Source organism: Larus michahellis, chromosome 4 (genome assembly GCF_964199755.1).
Source record: "Larus michahellis chromosome 4, bLarMic1.1, whole genome shotgun sequence".
NCBI classification, from domain to species: Eukaryota; Metazoa; Chordata; class Aves; order Charadriiformes; family Laridae; genus Larus; species Larus michahellis.
The window spans coordinates 77,782,551-77,795,098 of NC_133899.1; the positions used below are offsets into that span (position 1 = coordinate 77,782,551).

The 12,548-nt window shown below is 41.6% G+C and overlaps 2 pseudogenes; both read left to right on the forward strand.

The window, feature by feature from the left end:
- Positions 1-892: 892 nt before the first annotated feature.
- On the forward strand, positions 893-5,454 carry LOC141743100 (immunoglobulin superfamily member 22-like; annotated as a pseudogene).
- A 306-nt stretch (positions 5,455-5,760) lies between these two features.
- Positions 5,761-12,002, forward strand: LOC141743101 (immunoglobulin superfamily member 22-like; annotated as a pseudogene).
- The last annotated feature ends 546 nt before the right edge of the window (positions 12,003-12,548 follow it).

Below are 12,548 nucleotides of genomic sequence, written 5' to 3' on the forward strand. Positions count from 1 at the left end.
AAGTATGCTTTTAGATGTCATCTGCAGTTGCCTGAAGCCATTTACTTTACAATGACCTGCAGTAAAGGAGAGGAAAAGAAAGCAGAGCTAAGACAGAAGAACTGAACAGAAAAGCAGTGTGTCTGTTGGTAATCAGCTTTGTAGGGTTACATGCAATTTTTACTGAATATTGTGAACTGTAGTTAGCTTAATTCCCACTGAAGTTGAAGGAATTAATTGATCTTTCTGCTACCACTCAAGAAAGAAATCAAAATAACTTCACTGAACTCAAGCTATTTAGTGTGGGAAATCTGAGATCAGGAACTAAGCATAACAGAACAATATTTGTCTTTTTGGTGTTTAAATAGATGAGCCCCTAACTCCTGACAGAACTGAAACCACTGAAAGTGACAGACAGCAGTGTTTGAAATCTGCCAGCCACGGAAAGTGCAAAACTTCACCTAGAAGTTCAATGGGAAAGAGCTGAAGTGGGATAATAAGTATGAAGTCATCACATCTGATGATGGATTGGCCCACACTATGAAAATTAAGGGTGTTCTCTCCAGTGACTTTAAAGAACTCAGTGTTGAGGCTGAAGATATAGTGCAGAGCAGAACACTCCACTCTTCATTGATCATAAGTAACGCAAAGTAAGCGTCTTTGGGCAGTGAGTGGATCAAATGCAAGACAGCAGGATTTGAGCTGCAAAATCCAGAAAGCTGAAACACAAAGCCCCAGAGCTTGATCTGAAAAAATTGGAAGCTGCAGTCTCATAAAGCTAGTTTGTGGACAGACAAGCAGAGGAGCATCAAGACCTCATTTTCACACTGGAAGTTAAGTCCCAAGCCTGGAATCTCTCCTGCACAGGAGATTCCTGCGCTTCTCCTGTTATATCGTGCAAATGCAAACCCACTTGTTTTTATTTATAAGGTGCTCGCTGGTATGTGCCATTTTTTCTTGCCAACCCCTTTCCCAGGGGTTCCAGTTCAGTTCGTCAGCAATCTCAAGGACACCCAAGTAAAAAAGAAGAGGAAAGCCTGTCTGGAGTGTGTGCTGACTTCTGAAGATGTCACCCTGAAGGGGATTTAGAATGGACAAGTGATTGAGAGGTCTCCTCAGTACATCATGAAGCATGAAGGGAAGAGAGCAGAGCTTATTGTTAATGCTGCTGAGCCGAGTGACTCAGGATCTTGCACAGCGATCATAGGCTACGCAAGACAGTGACCCTAATGAGCAGTACAGCAGCGCCAGTGTAACTGTGGAAGGTAAGTGTGAACGGCTCTTCACACTAGAGAGTAAGAGGAGGAGGAAAAGTAGTCTTTACACTGTTCTTCAGTGAACTCTGCAGAGGAGCGGTACTGCTTTGCTGTAAGAGCTAGGAAACTGATGTGAGATAACATTGCTCTGCAGTCTATTTATTGTTTAACATGGAATAAGCCATTAGTCTGTGCCCCCTCTTGGTAGCATGCAGATAATAATTAAGGACTTCCCTTTGCTGTATATAGTCAGAGAAGCATAAAGTGGTAAATCTTCCATTTAAGTCTTTACACATCACCTAAACCAGCCTAGTAAAGTGTACTGTGTTTTTTATTTTAATCAGGGTTGTCCTAATGAATTCTTATCCTGCTTCTTTAAAGCCACCCATGAGACATTTGACTGCAGTCTTCTGAGAACCAGCAGCACAACATGAGGCTGGTAAATATTTAATATCACTTTTATTTTGTGAATTAATTTTGCAGTAGCATTAGTGATGCTGTAAACTTAAGTCTATGATCTTTAGAGAAAGACACAAGGCTGTTAAGAGCAGGTAAAAAAGTTGGAAAGCTTAGCTTCATGATGTCAGCATAGGCTGGATGAGAATTTCAAAGTTAGGGTGTGGATTTTAGTGGCTGTTGGTATTTGAGATGACTTCTGTTGTAAGTGGACCATCTTTGAACTATGCCCAGGTGCCTTCCATGAAAAATGCAGCGTTTGAAAACCATTTTAAAATTAACTTCATGGAAGGAGGACAAAATTATTGTAGTGTATCCGTCACAGGTTCAGTAACAACTGAATATTTGGCTGGTTAGGATGGTATGAAGGAAACTTCAGGGGCCAAAAAAAGCTCACCTGTGAGGTCAAGCAGATTTTCTCACATGGAAGATTCATCTGCCCTAGTGCCCATCCCTGACAGATGTCTCTGTGAGGCTGGTCTCTTCCTAATAGTCCTGCATTTTCTGTGTCAGGTGATGGCCCACAAACCCTGTCCTGGTGTATGGGCTTGGATGGAGGTTACTCCATTAGTTGCATTTTTGTCATGTATTTCTCATTTTGTTTTCCCAAAACAGGCCAGAAGTGAGCAGTTTCCCAATGGCATCCCCAGCTCTGGGCTTTCCAGATGTGCAGCCTGGCAAGGAGTCGGTGGCCAGGGTTGAGTGTGGCTGGCAGTGGGGAGGGAAGACCTGGCTCCTGGAGGATGGGTACCAGGCCTGGTATGAGTGCCCTCTGGGGGCCATGGCCAGGTTGGCCTAAGGAGACAGTATGGGGCAGGGGCCTCCTCCGACAACTCCTCAGGCAGAGAAACCACTCCTGTTGCACAAGTAACCTGGAAAGCCATGGCTGAGCTACCTCCAACTCCTGTGCACACTGGAATTGCAGGCTAGTGCCTTAGTTACAGATTCATCTTTCCCCATGCAGAGTTCATGTTCAGATACAAATGTTATGTAGGCAGTAGAGGAAGTGCTTGGCTGTTTTGACAGCTCTTCTGGACCAGGTAAGGTTCTGGAGCAGTGCCAACAGGCTGTGTTCTGCTTCAGCTTTGGGGTTCTTACAGCTACATTCCCTCCAGCGAATACCCATAAAGAAGGGCAAAAACTACTTAGGAATGGCTTTTCTCCATCCCCCTTTCTTCCCATGATGTCCAATTCGCTAAACCACTTTCATCCTGAGGGCCTGTCCATTTTGTTATGAGGTCTCCCTGACATTAAATACCTCCTTGTTGTTTGAAGTGCTCAGTCAACGAGCATTCTGCACAGTTTTTCTGTTCACGTGCTTCCACCGGGATTTCTTCCAGAGATATCTGCAACCATGAAGACCATGTATGTGATGGCCATGCTCTAATTGGATATCCTGATAAAATCTTTGTTGTCCTGAATGATGTGAAGGTAGAAGGAATATGGCTTAATGAAGGCAAGTAGGTAAAATGCCCATGGTATTGTCAGTATCATGAAAGGCTGCAAAACCCTAATGAGAAGTTTTCTCCAAATAGATACTGTGGGACTTGGCCTGGTTTTGATAAAGGGCTTTTGACTAAGGCCAAGCAGATGGACAGATCAGACAAGAAAGGATCTAATCTTTCCCAGTCTACTACAGCCCCAGTCTTACTAAGTTTTGGCTTTGAATCTTGGCTTTTTCAAAATTTTCCTTCCCAGTCTCCTATAAAGATACTTTTACATTTTGTAACCCATTTTCTCAGCCTGTAGACTCACATTCTTTCCTACAAGGTTGGCTTCTCACCACCTACCCTTCTCTCTCTCCCAGGCTCTGATTTTCAGAGTAATCAGTAAATGTATCCTTTGCATGCTAATGCACACCCTTCTTTACATGCCATGTGGCTCATCTATGCAGATGCACAGATCACTCTGTCCATATAACACTGAATTCATTTTGTCCATAGATCACAGAGCTTTTTACCAGAGTAAGAGGTAGAAATTCTGAACACTTAGTTACGTTAGAGCAGGAAACTCTGATCAGAGGATTCAGGGAGAGAGTTGGAGATAGTGTTTGTTGCATTGTGGGTTGTCTCCTGCCTCAATCTTCTTGACAGATGACAGACATGAAAAGGATCTGGAGAGTGAAGCAGGGAGCCACGCACAAACTCATCATTGACAGAATGGGAGAGGAGGGTGAAGGGGAGGTAGTTGTTCAGAGACAGGGGGACAGAGAGCGGAGCAACAGTTGCTGTTGAAGGTAGCCACCCCATCTCCTTACTGCTCTTTACCAGGCGTACACAAACACTTGCAGAATCAGTGCTTCACCAGATGTCCTTACCTGCACCTGTACCATTTTACAGGCTTATCTATGTGCATGAGCAAACCCTTTTCTTTCTGCTTCTTTGTTCCCTGAGGGGAGAAAATTGAACAGTCATACTGGTTGATTTTAAGTGGCTAAGAATAGGTTTCTGTGTTTATAAATCAGTGATCAAGAATTTTGGCCTGAGCCTTTACTTCAAACACTGTTGTCATGAGCAACAAGAAAAACACCTTTTCTGAAATTATATATAGAAAAATATAAATATGCGTATTACTCAGCTCTTGGCAGCCAGATGGCGCCAGATGGACTTTCAGACTCGTCTGCAGTGTGGAAATAAGCCTCTTTCTGTCCGATGAATCAAGGCAAAGCGGATAGGTACCGCTGCACGGAGAGCTGGACAAACGCGGCTGTAAGGATGCTGTGGCTGCAGCACAGATTATTTATCATACCTGTGTTGCAGTAAAAACCCATCCACAGCAAAGCTTTGGTATAGGGGGGGTTGGTTCTCCTGCATTCAAAAAAAAAAAATTTAATGCCTTTTTATGACTTTTAGCAGATTGTAATTTCTAAACCTATATGTTGTTTGACAAAAATAAAAGGGGAAAACAGCAAATATGTTTAGGAACCTGGTTATTTTTCTTTCTTGTGTGCAAGACATCCTTCTTATTTTCCCATATTACTCTATAACAAATGAGGGATCATTTTCTTTACAAGCAGTACCTAACTTTGATTCTACTACCTTTATAATGATCATAGATACCCCAGTGTGGCCTTAGGGAAGAATAGCACAAAGGGCTGCTTCTTGTGCCTTGCAAAACTTAGAAACTGCCTGGAATCAAATCTCCAGGCCCTAGGGAAGTCAGGGGCTTTGGGGCTTGCTGTTACCCAGAGGTCCCTCCTTTTCTGCTGAGATGAACAACTAAAGGAGGCCAGCCAGCTCCCTGTACAAGAAACAGAACTAAATTAACTGAATCAAAGCATGCTGAAGATTTTGAGTGTCCCCAGAGACTCACAAAATGCAGGATTCTTATATTAAAAACCTGAAGGAGTGTATGAAGGGCCCAGCTTTGGACCGCCTTTTCTGGGAACTCGCAGACACAGGGAAGATGTCAAGCTGTATTTGCAGCTGCAGCTTTCAGATGTCTCTGTTCTTTCCAGATTCTCCTGTTATTGAAGAATCTGTCCTCGAGCTTTTTGCTGCACACAGCATTACTGTGAAGACTAAGCATACAGCAAACATCAAGGTGCCTTTCAAGGCAAAGCCAATGCCTGAAGTCACATGGTTCAAAGATGGTATTGAGATGACAAAGGAAAAGAAAGTGGTGATGGAGAAAGCCATTGACTGTGTTACTCACAATCAAAATCTGTGTGAGAGAAAACAGTGGAGCCATTATGCTGCATCTGAAAAATTACTATGGCTCGGCTTCTGGCAATCCTTACCTCAACTTTGTTAGTAGGTCCTAAATTAATCATTTTATGGACAGGAGAGGACAGGATAGGACAATCAGCAGTAGATATGTTGGGTTACAGACACTGTAATTCATACTTTCTTTTAAAAAATCTTGCAGTGGAGCAGACTCTGAGTTATCAAATCAAGTGATTCAAGACAGTTTAGTTTTGCTGTAATCTACACTGATTTGCACCATGACAGAATATGACCCCCTAAATAATAGCCCTGCGTGTCACTCTGGTCAGCTGCTTACACTGCAGACAAACTAAAACCCTCACAGGGGAAAGCAGAGTTCCTGTAACACATGGGGAAAATGTAAAATGGGATGGAAAGCACCCAAAGGCAATGGAGGAAAGCAGGTGACTCACTTTGTCATCAAGAGGAGGACGGATGGAGAAAAAATAGTGGATCAATGTACGTGTGGTGGAAAGCAACTACATCACATTTGCTACAGAGAAGGTGGAGGAAGGGAAAGCCTACTAATTCAGAATACGTGCCATCAACTCTGAAGGCCTCATGAAGCCCCTGGAAACAGAAGAAATTTTTGCCAGAGAACCTATTAGCCAACTGTTTTTAATGTGGTTTCACAGTCCCGCTTCCCATTGTGTCTGTCCTCTTCCTCCTTGCCAGTCCCCAAAAGAACACTGTCGCCTGTGCTTCAGGGGACAAATTCCAAGGACAGAGCTTAGAAGCTGCTTTGTGCTTAGGCTGATAGCCAGGATCAAACAAATACCCAGGTCCTTTCACTGCAAGTGTTTGTGGACTGAGAAACCCCTCGACATGGACTGGCCACAAGAGAGGACTGACTGACACACTGTTCTAGTGTCAGTTACATAAGCTTAGTGGAATACAGCAGAAATGAAAAGTGGCTTTCTCTGGAAAATATTGTGGGGGAGGAGGGAAGATAATTTAAAAGGGAATGCTTAAAAACATTTTGTTTTGCAGCCAAAAAAGAAAATATGTCAGCCAAAAACTAACTTGGTTAGAAAACACTGCTGAACTATCTTCTGGGAGTTATAGTTCGGGTACCTCTTGTTCCCATTTTTCCTTTATGGACTGAGATCCCCAATGAAAGGGGATTTACAATCCCCTTTCCCCAAGGCCAGAGTGTATCACAAAAGATACAGTGCAAACAGCAAGTCTGGCCTGTTGAAACATTTCAGAAAGAAAATTACCAAATTGAAGTAAATATATCAGTTCTCACCTAAAACTTTGCATTTTTGTCCGAACTTGGATTAGAGAAGGCGTTGCTGAACTGCTCTGTAATGCACCGCAGAAAGAGCTCATTTTCGGAATAAATGCAAGAACTGAAATGTTTCAAAAGTTGAAATGACAAAGGGAAGTAGACGGCAAAGAAAGAATCTTTAGAAAATGGTGGTGGCCATTAATAAACCTTAACATACAAGTTACCCTCCTTGATTTCTTGCTCTACATACATACATATATATTCATACACACATACGTAGCACATACACACAACTTGGAGTCAATGAATTCTGACTGTACTGTGCTAATTTGATTTTCTTCTGTGTAGAGCCTCCGAGACAGCTGTCTCAGCCTCAAGTTGTAGATGTCAAGAAAGAAGATGTCACCGTCACCTGGAACTTCCCAGCCCCCAGCCCAGGATGGCAGCTCCTCAGTGGAAGGTCACATCATAAAAAAAAGGAAGAAAGGCAGCAATCCTTGTGTTCCAGCCACTAAGGAGCCAGTCCAAGGTCAGAACAAGATTATTATCTGTTTTATGTAGGCAGAAGGAAACTTAGGTAAGCTTTGAAAGCAAAGCTGAGTATTGATTGATCAAGGAAAATGTCATCATGGCATCTAGCACGGCATCTTTGAACATCATGCTGTTCAAAGCGAGATTTTCAGCCCTCAAATAGAAATGGATTGATACCCACCAGCAACAATGAGAGGGCAGAACCTCTGAAAGTAACACCTACGGATTTGGGTGCCTAATTTCAAACACCTATGTTTTACATTTCTTCCTACCTAAATTTGATTGCTTTTCCCTGACTTAGATCAGAACTGAATTAAACAAGTGACTGATTTTGTTGTATCCATCAGATAGCAACCATATGATCCATGCTTAGCACAGCTTGTATAACACATGGGAGTGTTCCTATCAACAGCAGCATCTGACTAACGAGACTTTTGCTTTTCCTTTTCTGTTAATATTTTGGTTCTTTCTTGGATTCTTTCCTCTGTCTCATTCAAAATGTTGGACTTTCACATTAATTAAGTTACAATCAATCACACTATCCAAAAATATCCTCCTTAAAGCACCATTATTACTCATGGTAAATAATGGAAACACTTTTGAAGGCAAATTACTCAATTACTGCGGGGTGTTTTTTTTTCAAAATTGAATGGAGGTTTAACCTTGCTTGAAGGCTAGGTTGTGAAAGGTTGTTACCTCATGGTCAATCCCACTGAAGTCAGTGGAGCAAGAAATGACGATATTTTTCCCCAGCATGTATGATTATACCAGGCTATAGACCATAATCTAGTGGAAAGCAAATTATGCATTTTCCCTCTTACTACATGCATCAAAATTCCATCTGATATGAAAGTGGAACAGACCACTGGAGAAGTGAAGGTTAGACCTAGTTAAGGGGCTCCCTGAACTCCTGAAATTTATATTGCTCTCCAGCAGTCTGTGAGCTGAAATTTCTTCTTCCTTTATCTCTATCCAAAAGCAATTAAAAAAAGTAGTGAGTACTTGGGAACACTTTTATGGGTGAGAGTTGTGTAATTGCAACATGTGCGTCTCTAAGTACCAGATCCAAAGTGGATGGTTTTCTGGAGGATACAGAATGAGTTCCGTGTGATAGCTGTGAACTGTGCAGGTCCTGGACTTCTCAGTATGCCCTCAACCTCTCGTTGCAAAGGATCGCATCAGTATGTTTCTTTCACTGCTTAATGTCTAGTTTTCCTAAACATGTATGTGATGATCAGATCTATGCATTTATGACTGAAGTCTGAGGGACTGTGGCAAATTCCAGCCTGGCTCATTTTGTTTACAGCTTAACTAAAGATTAAGGAAGGCCTTAATACTGTTGGCCATAAATGTAATTATATTGTAAGTGCCTGAATGTGTGATATTATTCACTTAAAATGTGTAACTATTAAGATAAGGACATAGTAAGAAATTCCCACCTGGGGGGAATTGAGTATATGCAAACAGAAGGGATCAACATGATAAAGGTGCTCTAAGGCACCTTCAGTGCTTAATGTTCATGTATATGTTGCCAAAGGCCCTTATGTATAACAAAGAAAATAATTTCTCATAAATGTTATTACGCTCCTTTCATCAGTCCTCCATCAACCCTTTTAAAATAAGAGAAAACTCTTGTGGAATTCATGGAAGTTGCTTACATTCTTTTATTTTAATACCAGATTTTTAGTAGTAAAGAATCTGTGCCTAATTCTGGACTGATCAAAATCACAGACAAACTCCAGAGGATTACTGTAACCTCAGAAATGCTGAAATGGGCATATTTTATTTTGTGACAGTTATGGAGAATTCTTACTCTGTATGACCATATAACCAAAGTATTTTAAAAATAGAAGGCTGTCAGAGGCCACCAATAAATAACTTAAACTATTGATGGAATCTTGCCATAGATACGGTAGTGAGCCTTAGGAGGTGCACATAATTTAGAAAAAAACCTAGCCAAGTGTGGAAGCGGGTATAGCTAAAAAATGAGAGAATTCTATGTAGTAGACAAGAGCCTTGAGGTTAAATAGTTACTCAGATGGGAAAGCATTCAGGTTCCTTTACATCAGAAGACAACACAAAAACAATTTAAAGCCTGAAGCTATGATTCTTCTCCTATTCGAAGACTTGCATTATTTCACATTAGGCCTAGGAGAATATGTACTGTCCATATGCACTATATTTCTTATGACCCTGTGTGCTCATATGAATGCTCTGTATAAAAGCCATTAGCATTAAGTTTGTCATGGCATGCTGCACTGGTTGACTTTTTGGGTTCCGGAGGGCAGGGGGAGGTCATTGCATTTTAGTTGAAACTTTCAGAGCAGAATGTGGATTTGGATATGCAACTCTATTCATTTGCTTAAAAACATACGGGTATGTTTTAATGTCCCATCTTTTGCTCTTCTTACATATTATGGAGATCTAACTACACTGCTGCATGGTGGACTAAAGAGCAAAAAGCAAGATCTGTATTTTCAAAAATGACTATTCATTAGAGGTACCGTAACCTTTGGCAAATGAACTTCAAGAACATTATCAGGATCTTGCAAGCCAGTAAAAAAATTCGCTAATCCAGGCAGTCCAGCTAGCACCTGTCCACTTTACACAGGACTGTAAGAGGGATTTATTAAACAAGAAGAGACACCAGACACTCAAAGCCATACCAGACTGATTATAGGAAAGGTACTGCAGAGCTCACCAGTCAGCTAGGAAGAGACAGAAGCAAACCTTTAATGCTAGGCATCTCTCCCAAACACACATGGAGAATGAGTGGTGGTCAGTGTTCGTAGAAGGTGCCCTTTCCAAGCTGAATTCAGATGGTATCATGTCAAATGTTGTGAGGATTTTTCTTAAATGGTCAACTTTACAATAGGGTCTATATGCATGCACCATTTTAGGAACTGCATTGCTTTTAGGAATTGCATTTGTTTTGTTTATTAAGGTGCCTTTTACCCTAAAATCTTGCAGGTTTGGCATCTTGAAATAGAAGCAGCTCTGTATTCATATATGCAAGCATAGGCCTGCAGGTACAGTAGCATGTCACAGCTCTGCTGCTGTCACAGAGCCTCCAGGACTGCTGAAGGTGGTGGATTATTCCAACTCCAGCATTTCCTTAGCCTGGCAGGAGCCAGGCCAGAAAGATGTGCTGTCAGGATACGTACTAGAGATATGAGCTGAGGACACCAAGAAATGGACAAAATGCACCAAGATCCCTATTTCTAGTACCACTTACACTGTGGGAGGCTTGCAGGAGAGACAAATACTACTTCTGAACCAGAGCTGTGAATGAAGCTGGTATGGGAGAAGCAGTGGAGTTACGGGAAGGAATTCTAGCAATGCCACCTTCAGGTAAGACCTGCAGTATCTGTCCAGCTGGAACTCCCATCTACCAGCTCTTACTTTATTTTGTTTTTAAAATATACCTCATTTTTTAAAGGGTTATCAAATTCATCTTGCACATTTAACATCACAGCTCTTCTTCTTTCTGCTGAATTTTCGGAGGTACTGAGAGGAGATGGAGAACAGCACAAGCTGTGCAGTCTTTGAGCCAAATTAAAATCATTCTGCCGCCCTTCTTGCTGAACTGTCCCCTGAATGAGTATGTCAGGTATAATGGCAGTTGTTTCTTCTACCATCTGGCCTCTCTCATCAAATCTCACATGTAATTAATTATAGGGGTTACTGTTGGAAGATTCTCTGATTCCTGTTGTGGATACCGTAGTATGAATGTGGGTTAGGAGGGTAGGTACTACAGCAAATAAACCATCATGTTTGAAACACCCATTTGTTGTAAATATGGTGGTGCTGAGACAGGATTATAATTCTTTCAGACACTCGGTTTGAATGGGATGAACTGTCAGGTCCCAGCATGCTGAAGCTGAAATAATATTGTCAGAGGTCATGCTTCAGAGACACTAATTATGTTTTGATAATGAAAGTATCATGACCTGCCATGAAATCTCTAGATGTCTTACTGTTTGAAGTAGCAAAGTATTTAAATCTTTATTGTTTAGGACTTACGATTCCTTAATTATTAATTAGGAAATCCAGACTTTTTATGTCTAGGATACTCCCAGGTAACAAAGCATGGTGCTGGCTGCCCTCAGTAGCAGTAATGCCAGCAAGGAAAGATGCATGATTCATGAGTCATGTTATGTAGTACTGATTCCTATAGAGCAGAGGGACATTCAGGCTTGACTGAGGAAGTCTTGAAGACAACATCCAGGTGACCAATATAAAAAATGGTTGTTTCTCTTCTCAGTCTCCACTTTGGAACTACACAACCAGTCTACGCAGCACAGCTTTGTGACCACATCTCCAAATAGAGAAACCAAAAAAAATCCCAGAGAGACTGCAGGCTCCAGATAAACTTCTCTGGTGTCGAATGGCAACCTGCAGTACTGTACTGAAGAGTATGAGAAGTCCTATAAGAAATAGACATTATACAAAATTGTTCGTGGCAGAAGGTGGACAGTAAAATCATCTAATGAGGCATTAAGCTGCCTCTTCTTTTTCTTTGTTCTTATTCACATTTTACGTGAACTATTTTTAAATGTTCCTGTTCCACCTTCCTCACCTGAAATTGTCCTGAATAGATGCTCCTCACTAAGCTGTTGAATGCTGAGACATTAATGTTTCTTTTCTGGAGCTGGCAACGTTGCAACCCATACATTGTCTTCTGCTAAAACAGCTTGGAGGTTTCCAGTCTCAGTCATTCACTTCTCCAGTCACAACTCAAAAGACTGAAGAATGGCTTTACTTTTCTGTGCAATCTCTCACTCTCTTAATTTTTAATTTTTCTCTCTCTGTTTTTCTTTTATCCCCCCCATAGATTTGATCTGACTGTGAGGCTGAAGAGCCACATGGTGGTTCGTGCTGGGACAGCACCATACATTCATACAACTTTCCCTGTCAGAGGAGAAATCCTGCAATTAGAGTTTTCTTGGACATCTGGTGAAAAACAGTTGCAGGGCTATGGAGGCTATAGTCGTCCTTTGGCCTTTATCACATGAGCTGTCACTTTGGTTTAAAAGAAGTTGACTATTGGAGGAAACTCATGCAATGCTTTAGGTTCATGAAATCCTGCCGAACTGCTCACTATTTTTATGGCTAGTCTTTTTATAAGCGTCTCTGTGGTGGTTAGGGTAGAGGGACTTCTGCACACGCCAAGTTTGTCAGCTGCACAATCCAGCCTTCTGCAGCTGGAGCAACAGTGTTCAGCAAACCGTAAAACATTGGGGAAGCTCTCTGATTCATCACAAGAAGCAGAATTTTTCAAGCATGGAACTACAGTTCATGCTAACTGAAGTGAAATCATTCTTGATTAATCCTTGAGTGACCTAGGGAAGTGATCAGGTTGTAAAGACAACGCTTGAGGTCCGAACACTG